The sequence below is a fragment of the Dama dama genome, chromosome 32 (genome assembly GCF_033118175.1).
Source record: "Dama dama isolate Ldn47 chromosome 32, ASM3311817v1, whole genome shotgun sequence".
NCBI classification, from domain to species: Eukaryota; Metazoa; Chordata; class Mammalia; order Artiodactyla; family Cervidae; genus Dama; species Dama dama.
Window position 1 is genome coordinate 39,639,509 of NC_083712.1, and position 15,651 is coordinate 39,655,159.

The 15,651-nt window shown below is 46.4% G+C and overlaps 1 long non-coding RNA gene across 2 annotated transcripts; it reads right to left on the reverse strand.

Annotated features, from left to right (window-relative positions):
* Nucleotides 1–615: 615 nt before the first annotated feature.
* On the reverse strand, nt 616–14,855 carry LOC133050332 (uncharacterized). Of its 2 annotated transcripts, XR_009691594.1 has the most exons (6): nt 14,612–14,855; nt 10,643–10,749; nt 3,405–3,567; nt 2,945–3,080; nt 2,242–2,325; nt 616–1,804 (listed from the first exon to the last, which is right to left on the reverse strand). It is a non-coding gene; the product is annotated as an uncharacterized LOC133050332 (long non-coding RNA). The 2 variants fall into 2 exon arrangements; XR_009691593.1 differs by lacking the exons at nt 616–1,804; nt 2,242–2,325 and having other exon boundaries at nt 2,544–3,080.
* Nucleotides 14,856–15,651: the final 796 nt, after the last annotated feature.

A 15,651-nucleotide genomic window follows, 5' to 3' on the forward strand; every position in this document is an offset into this window, starting at 1 on the left:
TTGTATTGGGAGTGTGGAATCTTAACCACTGGACCACCAGAGACATCCCCCTGTTACTTTTTAACAGATTAAAAACCAGTGCATTTTATTAATATTTATTAAGTACATACATGGCTTCCCAGGTGGCACAGTGGTAGAGAATTTGCATGTCAATGCAGGAGACAGAGAGATTTGGGTTCGATTCCTGTGTCGGGACCATCCTGTGGAGTAGGAAATGGCCACCTGCTTGAGTATTCTTGCCTGAAAAATTCCACAGGCAGAGGAGCCTAGTAGGCTACAGTCCATGAGGTCGCAAAGAAGTTGGACGTGACTGAGTGCACACACACACAACTACAAATATGGTCTAAATAAAGCTTTCTGAAATCCACTGTGTGATCCTTAGTCAAAATACAGATAACAAGGATTCAAAAACCTTCTTGCTCTTCTTGTTCTGATATAAGGATCCGAGAACTGTGATTTCGGTAGTTTCCAGAACTGAAGCTAATCATTTAGTAAGCATGGACGTAAACTAGTTTTATGACCTATACTTTTCTTGGCTAACCATGACTGTCATATGGATATATAAAATGAACACATTCCAAAGATTTTATTCAACTCATGAATTAATGAGGGAAACAGTAAAATTGTCACAGAAGGTTCAAAGGAGAGCCCAAAGAGCCTAGACGTATAGAGAGAATAAGGAATTCTGAAATAAACTTAGGAATAGTTGCAAAACAGGTGTAGCCACAAGGCAATAGTCAACTGCATGACACGGACACAGGTCTATGGATGGGATCACTTTCATTAGTTCAGTTTCCAACAGGCTTTATTTACAGAGTTGAAAGGAACTGGAGGGTGAAAGGCGGAGAGAACAGAGCTGGGGAGTTGATCTGAGCACTTACGAATCTGCTTTTACCTGTTTATTCTTTCACAGTCTTTTTCTGACAGGAGTCAGTACGACAAGGGACTCCCCCGGTGGTCCAGTGGCTGAGACTCTGTCCTCTCAATGCAGAGGGCCCAGATTCGATCCCTCGTCAGCGCAGTAGACCCCCACACGCTACAATGAAAGACCCCACGTGCCTCCACGGAAATTGAAGACCCGGCAATGTCAAATTAACAAATATTTTTTTAAAAAGTCAGTACTACCATGTGTCCATAAAAATATATTTTTTATAGATTGAAGATGTCCTTGAGGACAGCCATACACTTCCAGACTTAATGGATTATTATCATCCCCGTTTCATAGATGAGGAATAACGAGAAGGTCATCCTGCCCAAGGATCCACGCCGGCCTGTGGCAGAGTCAGGAGCAGAACCCAGATGGGCTGGGGCAGCGTGTGAGCTCCACGCCTGTGGAGAGCGATGCTGGTCTACACCGCCTGCTCCTGCAGGCAGAGATCACCTGGGATTTGCACAGCCCCAAAGAGCACTTCCTTCTCTCCCACTGGAGACACGACTTGATGTCTGACTTGGTTATCACCTAGGGAGTCTCCCTGACAATGGACGATGCTATGGGCAAGATGGACTTCAATCTCCAATCCCTGGCGGATAGAAAATCCAGTGTCCTCACCAGACCACCAAGAACTCTACAGCAGTTTCCCTTCTTATGGTTAGCTTGGATCCATCTTCCTTCCTCCAGGGAATTCTTTGTTTTAATTGAAGTCCAGTTGATTTACAATGCTGTGTTAATTACTGCAGCTGCTGCTGCTGCTAAGTCACTTCAGTCGTGTCTGACTCTGTGCGACCCCATAGACAGCAGCTCACTAGGCTCCGCCGTCCCTGGGATTCTCCAGGCAAGAACACTGGCGTGGGTTGCCATTTCCTTCTCCAATGCATGAAAGTGAAAAGTGAAAGCGAAGTCACTCAGTCGTGTCCGACTCTTCGCGACCCCGTGGACTGCAGCCCACCAGGCTCCTCCGCCCATGGGATTTTCCAGGCAAGAGTACTGGAGTGGGGTGCCATTGCCTTCTCCGGCAATTACTGCTGTATAGCAAAGTGATTCAGTTTTTCGTATATATGCATTCTTTTTTTATATTCTTTTTGGTGGTGGCTTATCATAGAGTATTGCATATAGTTTCCTGTGCTGTACAGTAGGACCTCATTATTTATCTATTCTATATATAACAGCTTATAGCTGCAAACACCAACTTCCCACTCCATCCCTCCGCCTTCCCCCTGCTCCTTGGCAACCACCAGTCCCTCCTCCAGTGAATCTAATGACTGTTTCTATGTCTCTATAGTTGCATTGACTCAAATACGTACCTTAGCATCTTTTTTTGGAGAGGGTCCCACACTTCACAGCATGTAGGATCTTAATTCCCCAACCAGGGACTGAACCCATGAACCCTGCAGTGGAAGCACAGAGTCTTAACCACTGGACCACCGGGGAAGTCCTCTTTAAAAATATTTTTAAAGAAATCTTCACCAAAGTAGTATTAGTGATACAATAATAATGACATAGAAATCCTGTGGATGTAGAACAAGTTAACATCACAAGAATGAAATAACTTAAATGTCGTGGTCTGTGCGTGGGTTGGAAAAGAATTTCCAGACATGAGACAGAATGAGAGGGAAATAAAGTTTATTAGAGTGGGAGACACTGTTAGAACAGCGGACCAGCACAAGGGAGAACCGATGTTGAATACGGGTCCTTGGTCCACTTTTATACCCAGGGTATAAGGATGGGATAGCGGTCTTGCGGGTCATTTGCTGATTAGATGAGGCACATATACTGGCTGGAGGGGAGAGGAAGGCAAATACCTTCTCCCCATGGGGCAGGAGGGGAGACAGGTTATACTGCTCAGGAGGACCTGAAATCCCTTGATAGTTACAACTTGGGGAAGGGAAGGACGGTAAGGGTCTGGTTTTCCCGTTCCTGCACTCCAAGACCCTCCTTGATTTTATCTGCTCTTTTGTTCTTGGGTCACCACATTAAATACGAATGTTAGACATGCCTGGTACCTACCGAGTGCTTACGTGCTAGACATACACATGCATTTATATACACAGTAAACCCCTCCATAGAAGATACACAGAATCCAAAATTTTCAGTCCCTCAAATGCAGGATTTGGAGACAGGATGCAGGAATACAGAAGCAAGGCTGTAACAAATTCAATAAAGACTCTTAAAATGGTCCCATCAAAGAAATCTTTTAAAAAATGGTTTAAATAGTAAACGTTATGTTACCTATCTTGTACCACAATTTATAAAAAAGAACCTTATCCCAAGCCTGGTTGAGAATGGGAGTTGGGCAGAGGATGAAGCCAGTACCATTCTCTTACATCTAAATACATTAACCAATGAAATGACTGGGGTGAGCTTGTCCCACCCGTTGGCCATGGTTCCGAAGGTCAAGTTGTGTCCTCTGATTTCATGCTATGACTGGGTACCATCCACTCAGTGGCGACTGATCACCCTGGCTTACCTGTGGATGGGGTCAACCGCCCATCCTGGGGTTACCTCCTTCTCCAGGATGGAAGCAGCAACTTCAGGAACCTTCTGGTTAGATGGTAGCAGGGAGACGGGTAGGAAGAACACAGGAGATGAAAGCGTGCTTCTGTCTTCTGAGATTGTGTCAAACCTTCCCTCTGAGAAAATAAGATTCTGAGCCCAGCCCAACGCGGAAGTACTCAACACTAGTGAACTGCCCACTTTAAAATGATTACAATAAGGACTTCCCAGGTGGTCCAGTAGTTAAGACTTTGCCTTCCAAGGAAGGGGTGTGAATGCCTGGTTGGGGAGCTAAAATCCCACATGCCTTGTGGCCTAAAAACCAAAACACAAAACAGAAGTAAAGCTGTAACAAATTCAATAAAGATTTTAAAAATAGTTCCATCAAAAAAAAAAATCTTTTAAAAGATGGTTAAAATAGTAAATGCTATGTTACATATGAGTGAAGTGAGTGAGTGAAGTCGCTCAGTCATGTCCGACTCTTTGCAACCCCAAGGACTAATACAGCCCACCAGGCTCCTCTGTCCATGGGATTCTCCAGGCAAGAATACTGGAGTGGGTTGCCATTTCCTTCTCCAGGGGATCTTCCCGACCCAGGGATCGAACCCAGTTCTCTCGCATTGCAGGCAGACCCTTTAACCTCTGAGCCACCAGGGAAGCCATGTTACATATATTTTGCCACAATTAAAAAGAAAGTATCTTAGCCCAATCCTGGTTGAACATGGAAGCCAAGTACCAATTCTCTTACATCTAAAGTTGCTTTATTACTAAATGCATCACAGTGAGTTTCATAAACAGGAGGCTCAGTTACCCAACTCTGGAATCCCTACTTACAGCCATTAGCACAGACCACACACCATCATTCCATCTCTTGCTCTACCATTTCCAACAACAATAACAAACAAAACGATCACATTTCTTCCTCTTTGTTATGCACAGTGATTTGATAATTCCTCCATTGGATCTGTCTTTTCAGGCTCTGTCCCATCTTTTAAAACCTAAATGTCTCTTCAAGGTATTTTCCTAAACAAAAACAATTCCCTCCTTCAGAGGGATTCCTGCAAAGGACTTTTTAAAAAAATCTCTATTTTGAAAGATGACCTCAAATCTCTAATCTATATTTTCAAAACCCTTACGAAGTTTAGTGTTCTTAGTATTCATTAGGAAGAAATTACTTGGAAAAGGTCAGTTTTCATTCCAATCCCAGGAAAAGGCAATGCCAAGGAATGCTCAAACTACTGCACAGTTTCATGAAAAGATGGGATCGATAAAGGACAGAAATGGTATGGACATAACAGAAGCACAAGACATTAAGAAGAGGTAGCAAGAATACACAGAACTATACAAAAAAGATCTTCACAACCCAGATAATCACGATGGTGTGATCACTCACCTAGAGTCAGACATCCTGGAATGCAAAGTCAAGTGGGCCTTAGGAAGCATCACTGCGAACAAAGCTAGTAGAAGTGATGGAATTCCAGCTGAGATATTTCAAATCTTAAAAGATAATGCTATGAAAGTGCTACACACAATATGCCAGCAAATTTGGAAAACTCAGCAGTGGCCTTAGGACTGGAAAAGGTCAGTTTTCATTCCAAGCGCAAAGAAAGGCAATGCCAAAGAATGCTCAAACTACTGCACAATTGCACTCATCTCACATGCTAGCAAAGTAGTTCTCAAAATTCTCCAAGCCAGGCTTCAACAGCCCGTGAACTGTGAATTTCCATATATTCAAGCTGGATTTAGAAAAGGCAGAGGAACCAGAGACCAAATTGCCAACATCCGCTGGATCATTGAAAAAGCAAGAGAGTTCCAGAAAAACATCCATTTCTGGTTTATTGACTACGCCAAAGCCTTTGACTGTGTGGATCACAGCAAACTGTGGAAAATTCTTCAAGAGATGGGAATACCAGACTACCTGATCTGCCTCTTGAGAAATCTATATGCAGGTAACGAAGCAACAGTTAGAACTAGACATGGAACAACAGACTGGTTCCAAATAGGGAATGGAGTACGTCAAGGCCGTATATTGTCACCCTGCTTATTTAACTTATATGCAGAGTACATCATGAGAAACGCCGGGCTGGGGGAAGCACAAGTTGGAATCAAGATTGCTGGGAGAAATATCAATAACCTCAGATATGCAGATGACACCACCCTTATGGCAGAAAGTGAAGAACTAAAGGGCCTCTTGATGAAAGTGAAAGAAGAGAGTGAACAAGGTGGTTTAAAGCTCAACATTCAGAAAACTAAGATCATGGCATCTGGTCCCATCACTTCATGGCAAATTGATGGGTAGTCAGTGAAAACAGTGACAGACTTTATTTTGGGGGGCTCCAAAATCACTGCAGATGGTGACTGCAGCCATGGAATTAAAAGACGCTTGCTCCTTGGAAGAAAAGTTATAACCAACGTAGACAGCATATTAAAAAGCAGAGACATTACTTTGCCAACAAAGGTCTGTCTAGTCAAAGCTACGGTTTTTCCAGTAGTCATGTATAGATGTGAGAGTTGGGCCAAAACGAAAGCTGAGCGCCAAAGTAGTGATGCTTTTGAACTGTGGTATTGGAGAAGACTCTTGAGGGTCCCTTGGACTGCGAGGGGATCCAACCAGTCCATCCTAAAGCAAATCAGCCCTAAATATTCATTGGAAAGACTGATGTTGAAGCTGAAACTCCAATACTTTGGCCACCTGACGTGGAGAACAGACTCATTGGAAAGACCCTGATGCTGGGAAAGATTGAAGGAGGGAGGAGAAGGGGATGACAGAGGATGAGACGGTTGGATGGCATCACCAACTCAATGGACATAAGTTTGAGCAAGCTCTGGGAGTTGATGATGGACAGAGAGGCCTGGTGTGCTGCAGTCCATGGGGTCGCAAAGAGTCGGACATGATTGAGCGACTGAACTGAGCTGAACTGACTTAGAATATTATGCCCCCACCTCCCACCCCTGCTGCAGAAGCACTGTTTTTATTTTCTAATTCAGCACATGTGTTAGATTATAATCATTCTCGAGGTTCAGGAGTATTGTTTACAAGTTGTCTCCTCACACCCCGACCTCCTGACAAATGCTGGTTGGATGCAGTCAACTAAAGAGACTTGTCTCCCGAGCCTCCTTCCTGAAGCTTGGTATCTCAGAGCAGTCCTGGAATTGGCAGTAAGTGTCTCTCCTCTGTCCTCACCGTATTGGCTTCTGACCCCTGGTGGAAAATGTTGGTCAAGTTGTGATTTGATAGAGAACAAAACCCATGAGGAACCTTGATTCAGCCTTCACTGCCCCAAGCTTAGAATGGAACGCTTTGTTTCCTAAACGTTCAAAGTTATCTGGTTAATTTTCTCGCCCCTTTTGTTTGCAAAAGTGAAAACGGGAGGGGCCAGTGCTGCTATTGAATGTCAAAGGACCACCTCAGTTAACTCCTCAAATTAGTCCCTCTGGTTTTAATGGCGCAGAAAAGATCCAAGCTCAGAAAATCAAGGAAGAAAACTAGCCTGGTGAATCTGGATTTACTGAACTTCAAAATCCACAGTCTTGCAAGGAGACTGCTGAATTCAGAACTGGACTGAACAACTTAAGATGCCAGTGTAACGTTGGAAGAAAATGACTAAGCAAAAATTCCCCGTCATGGAACTTATTGATCAAAGACATCTCACTTTCTGCTGATCAGAAGACATCATTGCCAGAGGGCAGCGCGCTTGGCGATGACCCAGTCCCTTTTCCCTGTTTTGCAGGTGTGTGATGTGGGCAACCAGGGGACCTGTCCAAGGTGCATGGTGACTCTGTGACTATGACACAGAGGCTGTTGGCAATGATTGGTATTCTTTCCACTCACCAGTTTACCTAATGTATAGAAGAAAAAGGAGAGATGATGTCTCTAAGTTTTAAAGAGACTTTTGTTGGTTGCTCGTGTAATTGAAATATAGTTGGTTTACAATACCGTGTTATTTGAGGAGAAGCGGCTTGCTATTTTATAATTATATTGTAGTCTGTGTGAATGGCACCCTCTGGAGTTGTGACCAGTCCCTGAGAGGTAGATGGGGCTTCCCTGCTGCTCCAGTGGCTGAAACTCTGCTCCTAAAGCAGGGTGCTTGGGTTTGAGCCTTAGTCAGGGAACTAGATCCCAAGTGCCACAACTATAAAGACCTTGAATGGCGCAAAGAAAATTGAAGATCCCGCGTGCCTTGAATGGGATCCAGTATAGCTCTGTGTGTGTGTGTGTGTTAGTCATTCAGTCATGTCTGACTCTTTGAGATCCCACCAGGCTTTTCTGTCCATGGAATTCTCCAAGCAAGAATACTGGAGTGGGTTACCATGCCCTCCCCCAGGGGATCTTCCCAACCCAGGGATCAAACCCAGGTCTTCTGCATTGCAGGCAGATTTTCTACGGTCTGAGCCACTAAGGAAGCCTTCATATTCATATATATATGTAAACTGAGAGGCATCACCCACTCAATGGACATGAGTGTGAGTAAACTCCGGGAGTTTGTGATGGACAGGGAGGCCTGGCGTGCTGGAGTCCATGGGGTCGCAGAGTCGGACACGACTGAGTGACTGAACTGGACTGACACTAAGAGTTAGAGTCTGTAAAGCGGAAATTTCACCAAATTAGGCCCAACTTTCAACGGCGATGTTGGAAAACAAGACTGAAGGAGACGTTGCCCTTGTGGGCCTGTACGAAGAGCAATGGTGTTGGTGGCTGAAGAAGAGGATGTGATTTGCCTGCTTTTCTGGTTGTGACTGCCAGCCTCCGGTCAGTCTCAAAATTAGAAAGCTGCTCCCCATTTGCGTGGTCCTGGGGCTTGTCCTCCCTCTCACGCTAAGCCTGTCTTGTGGGTCCCAAGGCCCCTTCTGAGGGCAGCTCTGGCCTCTGCAGACTGTATCTGCGTGAACAACAATCCTCCCGCTCCGTCCTGACTTGGGCTGGCTTCACTGCTCCTACTGGGTGCAGCTTTGGCTGTGGCCCAGGGGAGATAACCCTGAGACATGGAAATTCCAGAAAGTGGGGGAAATATTTTCACCAACAGTAGAATTAGTTTGAGTTTGAGAAATGGGGAAGTGGGCGCGTGAGAGAGAGTTGAACTGCGGGTAGCAAAGGGAACAGAAGAGGAATCAGTCTGACTGGCCGCTTGAAAGAAGCTCCAAATGTGAAAATAATTTGCCGCGGAATGTTTACACAAAAACTAATCTAAAGAAGAAACAACTTACACACCAGAATCGAAATGTCACTTGTTCCCAGAGGGAATGAGCTCAGAAGTTAAAAGGAGGGGGTGAGCCTCTCCAACTATTAAATGTTTTTTTTTTTTTTTTTTAAGGCTCCTCTGCGTTTACATTGGTTCCAGGAAGAACAGAGGCTCCTGTCTCCTGGGAGGTATCTCTGCAGATGCGGAGAGGAGGCCTGAAAAGCTCTGTGTTCAGAACAGGATGGCTGGTGCTGAAGGCAGAGAGGTCAACCGGAGACATCCTGTTGATGGTAGTTTCAGCCGATAAATTCAGCCAGATTTTGAGATCAAACGTTTGGAGCTTGAGAAACTTCCCCCGGGGCTTCTTTTGTTTATCATACTTTCCTGGCCATTGGAGTTCACGGAGAGTGATATCAGAGAGAGAACTCGCCAAGTAGATCCAAGTTTGCAAAGGCACAGTCTTAGGAATGGAGAACAGCCGTGGGGTCAGTGTGAAAGAGCCTCACGGAAAGCAGAGTGGGCATTCTTCATAGATGCGGCCTGAGCTGGGATGGAAGTTCAAACTACAGCTGCCCCGATGCAGGCAGCTAGCTGAGCACCAGAGAGAGGGGAACCAGGCCTCCTGGTCTTATTCATTTTTCTTTTACTATTATTATTATTATTTGGCTACATTGGGTTTCTCTAGTTGTGGCCTGCAGGCTTAGTTGTGCGTGAGACCTGAGTTCCCAGACCAGGAATTGAACTTGTGTCCCCTGCTTTGGAGGCTTCCCAGGTGGCGTTAGTGGTAAAGAACCCACCTGCCAATGCAGGAGACATAAGAGATCTGGGTTGGATCCCTGGGTTGGGAAGATCCCCTGGAGGAGGGCATGGCAACCCACTCCAGTATTCTTGCCTGGAGACTCCCGCGGACAGAGGAGCCTGGCGGGCTACAGTCTACGGGGTCGCAAAGAGTCAGACACAGTTGAAGCAACAGGGCACACCACAGAGAACCTGTGCTTTGGAAGGCAGATTCTTAACCAGGGACCACAAAGGAGTCCCTAGGCTAGTTCTATTTTATAAGCTTCATCCTACGCCTAGAAGTCAGCCTTAGAAGTACAAAGTTCAGTTCAATCATACAGTCGTGTCCGACTCTTTGTGACCCCATGGGTTGCAAGCATAAAAGTAGCTCCCAGAATGAAGTTGCTTCATGTACTAAGTGCAGAAAGAAACACCTGATGTCCCCAGACACCGCACAGAATCCAGACCTGGAAGCAACTTGTCATCATCTAAGGTCATCACATCAAAAGGGGATCAGGAAGATGCTGTCGCCCAGGCTGAGAGAAGGGGAGCCTGACAGCTGAGAGGCGTGAGCTAAGGGCCTGGGGAGGCCTTCTTACCGGTGCAGTAATTTCAGGAGGCTCCGACTTCCCCTTCTGCAAAACCTCTGACTTCCTCCCCTTCTAAGGCCAGGGCCTAAAGCTTCATTTGTTTGCTTCTAAACCCCCACCTGGCTTGTCGCTGTGCTTTAGGTAAGCAAGTGAAAGTCGCTCAGTCGTGTCTGAATCTGTGTGACCCCATGGACTGTAACCCACCAGGCTACTTTGTCCATGGAATTCTCCAGGCAAGAATACTGGAGGCCGTAGCCATTCTCTTCTCCAGGGGATCTTCCCGACCCAGGGATCGAACCCAGGTCTCCTGCATTGCAGGCAATGCTTTGTTGTCTGAGCCACAACGACTGGAGGAATTAATTTTACTGCAGGGGACTTAAAGGGAACACTGATAAGTCCTCCCATCTCCCTCTCTCTGGGTCTCCGCTCATCTTTACCTGCAAATGCACTTCCCTCCCTGACTTGATCCTTGTTTTGTTGGAGTTTTTCCCCTCCCCTGTTTTGTATCAAAAAGTCTCCAAGGTAATTACTGAAGTCTGTGTGTGATCTTCTACCCTGAGGCCGCAGCAACTTCCATTCACTCAACAAATCTTCACCAAGGGGCTTTTGTGATTCAGGTGGTGTGCTAAGTGTTAGGGACTCAAAGGCCACTCCTGGGGACTTACTTGGTAGCCCAGTGGTTAAGACTTCACCTTCCAGGGCAGGGGGCATCTGTTCGATCCCTGGTCAGCGAGATAAGATCCCACATGCCGCATGGCCAAAAAACTGACACCTAAAAGAGAAGCAATATCATAGCACTTACAGTAAAGACTTTAAAAATGACTCACATCAAAAAAAAAAAAAAAAACCACCACAAAATAATCCAGTCCTGGTCCCTCCATAGCCAGGCGGGGTGAGTCAGAGAGTAAAGTATTAAGGACATCTTGTAACAAAGGACCCGTGCCCAGGGGAGGGGGCTACACAGGAGGCTAGCTTTGCTGGGAAGGTTAGCAGGGGACAGCCCAGCAGGTAGGATGCTGGGGAGAGGGACCAGAAAGTTCACTCTGGGGAAGGATGGGGCTAGCAGACATAAGCTCTTATATAGGGAATGGATAAGCAACAAGGTCGTATGGTGAAGCACAGGGAACTATATTCAATATTCTGTGTTACGCCATAATGGAAAAAATAGGATGGATGTATCACTGAATCAGTTTGCTATACAGCAGCAATTAATACCACATTGTAAATCAACTGTACTTCAATTTAAAAAAATAATAATAAAAGAAAGTTCACTCTGAACCCAGCTTGTGCAGAGGAATGGGGTGAAAGATCATTTCTGGGGACCATGGCAATCAGGCACATCCAAGTTGAAGGCACAGACAAGGGTCAAATTGTGAGGAGCTGGCCCTCCAACCTGCAGTCTGGGCTTTACTCTGGAGGAAGTGGGGAGCCATCGGAGGTTTTTTTGTTTTTCTTTCACTTTTTTTTTCATTAATTTTTACTGGAGTGTAGTTGCTTTATAGTGCTGTGTTAGTTTCTACTGCACATCAAAGGAAATCAGCCATGAGTATACACATATCTCTTTTCTGGATTTCCTTCCCATTTAGGGCTTTCCTTGTGGCTGAGTTGGTAAAGAGTCCACCTGCCATGCGGGAGACCTGGGTTCAATCCCTGGGTTGGGAAGATCCCCTGGAAAAGGGAAAGGCTACCCACTCCAGTATTCTCACCTGGAGAATTCCATGGACTCTAGCGTCTGTGGGGTCACAAAGAGTCGGACACGACTGGGCAGATTTCACTAGGTCACCGCAGAGCATTGAGCCAAGTTCCCTGTGCAGTAGGTTCTCATTAGTTACCTATTTTATACCTAGTAATGTATATATGTCGATTCCAATCTCCCAATTCATTCACACACACACACCCCTTTCCTCCTTGGTATTCATGTTTGTTCCCTACGTCTGTGTCACTATTTCTGCTAGACGGACCTAGAGACACACAGAGTGAAGTCAGAAAGAGAAAAACAAGTATCATACATTAACACATATTATGTGGAATCTAAACAAATGTTGCAGGTGATCTTATTTGCAAGCCATTGGAGGTTTTTAAGCAGGAGACAGAGGCAACCGGATTTCTGATTTGGACAATCACATTGGCTGGAGTGAGGAGAATTGATTCGTGGAGAGGTGAAAGTGAAAGTGAAGTTGCTCAGTCGTGTCCGACTGTTTGCGACCCCATGGACTGTGGTCTACCAGGTTCCTCCGTCCATGGGATTTTCCAGGCAAGAATACTGGAGTGGGTTGCCCTTTCCTTTTCCAGGAGATCTTCCCAACCCAGGGATCGAACCCCGGTTTCCCGCATTATAGGCAGACGCTTTACCGCCTGAGCCACCAGGGAAGCCCCTCGTGGCGAAGTGAGCCTGCAGTCAAAGCAGACTGGGATCCCCACGTGGGTTCTCGGCCACCTTTGTCCCACTTTGGCACGTTCTAAGTCCTCAAGAAACTGACCCTTGTGCAGAGATGGGCAGTGATTCCCGGCGAAACATTCTGCAGAGGTCTCTCCCCACATGCAGCTGTGGACAATTTCCTAGGATTTTTCTTCAGTCCTCAAGTTTCAGGGAAGAGAATCTGAGACATTCCTAACACACCCTTATGACAGTGGTTCTCAAAGTGTGGTCCCCAGACCAGCAGCAGTCACTATGAGAACCCTAGAAAAGCACGTTTTTGAGCCTCACCCCATACCTACTCATCAAAAACACAAGCACCACCCCCTCCCCAGGGGCTCCAACAGAAGGCTAAAGTTTGAGGACCACCGCCCTGTGGTCTCGCACAGGAGAGGGACTCCAGGGGAAAACTGAACACCAGCCTCAGAAGAGTCTCTTTCGGTTGTTGCTGTTTAAGAGAGAGAGAGAGAGAGAGAGAGAGAAAAGCGTCTGCTAAGCAGGACAAAAGTCCATGTGGCAGACATGGAACTATAATAATCATCATTTATTTAATACGAATCTAGTAAATGATTTTGAAAGCCGACTATGTGCACAGTACTCACTGGGCAGAGCGAGGATAAAGATTTAAAAAGACACAAGGAAGACTTTGCTGGTGGTCCAGTGGTTAAGACTCTGAACTGCCAATGTGATGGGGGGGAGGGGAGCATGGGTTTGATCCCAGGTCAGGGAACTAGGATCCTGCATGTTGTGTGGTGAGGCCACAGGACAAAAATAAATAAGTAAAAAATAAAATTAAAAAAAATAAGTAAAAATGCACAGGGTTCCTGCCTTCCAGACTATCTAGCCATCACCATCAACAACATCATCACCTACGAAAAACCTTTTTTAAAGCTAATGATGGTCACTTGTAATCCACATATGAGACCTCATGGGATTCACACTGTGCCCTAAGGCTGCTGCCCTCAGGTGATTTACTGTGGAGATGGCGCGGCACTTGAACACAGGAATCTGTCTCGGTCACCGGAGGCATTGGATAATCCCTTGCTAAACTGTGATGAGACTACAACAAGCCTTGTGGACTTGAGTCCTCCTCCAATCTTGGTCACGTGGCCTCCGTTCTCACTCCTTCCCCGAAGTCCTGCCTGGATTGTTGTTTTTTTTTTCCCTCTCTTTTTTTCTTAATCCAGATACTGACAATTCCATTTTCCACCACCTGCAAAGTCAGGCCTCCTTCCATCTTTCTTCTCTTTTCTAATAGCAGTTTTCTCATAGACTTTTCCAAGACCCCAAAGGAATTGTCAGGTCAAGCAGACCCCAGATGCTACCAGAGTTTCCCAGGAGCTTGACTCACACTCTCCGAAGCCCTTGAGCCCCGGGTCCCCAGGCAGGAGCACTGGCCGCTCCCTTGGGGCTGTAAGTGTGCACGCTGTAATAATGCTCGGTGTTCAGCCAGCCCTGGGAGCTCAGGCCTCCTTGAGTCTGTCCCACAGAGGTGGCAAGAGCAGTCCTTTGGTGCCCTGACCCTGAGAACTCTGGCCTTTGCCCTTGGATCTCTGGTTCTCCCCAGTGCTGTTGTCTATCTCCCAGAGTGGGTATTGAGGATAAGGCAATCCGCTGCCCTAACAGCCAACTCTAGGAAGGAGAGGAAAAGCCCAGTTCTATAAATAAATGGGCTGCTCCAGGATGAGGCGCTGTCCACCCCTCTCCCATCGCCTCACCCTTGTGACTGGCCCATTGCAGCAGCCTCACGCCAGGGATTAGTATGATCACAAGGTCATGGTAGATAGCTGGGTCCATAAATACTTCTGGAGAGCGTTAGTCATTGAACAGGAGCCAGGAGGGGAAAGACCAAGGCAGGAGGGAGAGCTGGACGCCTACTGGAGCCAGCTTGGAAATCAACTATAAAAACAGCAAAAAAAAAAAAAAAAGAGAGAGAGAGAGAAAGAAGCCTGGCTTTCCTCCAGAATGTGAAAATCCATGTACTCATTTTTTAGGGGGGGTTAGCCTGAACCTCAGAACACAGTTCTGTCCCCTGGAGTTGGAAAAAGAAACTCGAGAGCTGGTGCCGTTGGAAATTTCAGAATCTCTGGTAATAGCATCAGAATTGCTGAAAAGTTCAAAGGAAGTGAATTTTTGGCACCTTTGCCAGGAGAGAATCTCAAAGAAGCAGGAAGAAACAGCCGGGTTCCTGGGCTGATACCGCGGGGAAAGAGCTTACCATGCAGTCTCCTTGGATCAGCAAGGGCCGTGGAGCAAGGTGGTCACTGCCGGAGGGTCTGCTCTGTGGGTTCTGGGCACCCTGGGGATCCTGGGGTCCTCGCCCTCTTTAGGGTTCACACTCTGGGAGGTACAGTCAGATAGAAATGGTGGAGAAACGTAATCGAGGGATGGAAAGCTCCATGTGGGAGCAAGTTGCCTGAGAGCACGGTACCTAAATAAAGGAAGCAACAGGGCGCTGGAGACAGTGCCGTGGAACTGATATTCTGCATTTTCACCGGGCGAGGGGAGGGCAGAGGGTGGATCAGCTGCACCGTCACCAGTGGAGACAGCTTCCCGAGCAGCTTGGATGAATCATCTGGCACACGCACGCTCAAAAAATGTTAAATATGGAAGGGGAGTGGGGACATGTCCGCTAACAAAGGCTAGATTTGGGGCACATAATTTTTGGACCTGGCAGGTCTGTCTTCAATGACTGAGTTGTTTGGTCACTTTGAAATGAAAGTGACTTGGGGTGACTTACCTAAAGACAGACCACCACCAAGCTTCCGTGGTCAGAAGGCAAAGGCCCGAATTACTTCGGGTGATGTGAGCAGCTAATCAAAAAACAAATTAGCTAACCGGGACATGGTCACACATTATGAATATCAAATGCTATTCATAGCTTTGTTTTCCTTTGAAAACCAAGTTCCAGAGTGAATTTGTGTTTACAGCTGATGCTCAGAGGAAAGGTCTGGAACACAGCCTGCCCTTCCCACGCCTCCCTTGGAATCTATGTTGGAGACGGGTTGTTGCGTTGGGTGCACAACAGATCTGATGCACTATGCAAGTTCTGGTCCACAGAGAAGAGCCAGGGAATTCAGTTTCTCCTTTGCCTTTAAGGACACAGGTACTTTCTGCAGGAAAGTACAGGTCACAGAGAGACTGTGACCAAGCAACTGGGAATACAAGAAAATGTCTTAAGAGGTTCAGAGATTAAAAGCTAGCCAACAATAGCTCTAAAACAGGGATTCTCAACCTCTGGGATCTAATGGTTGATGT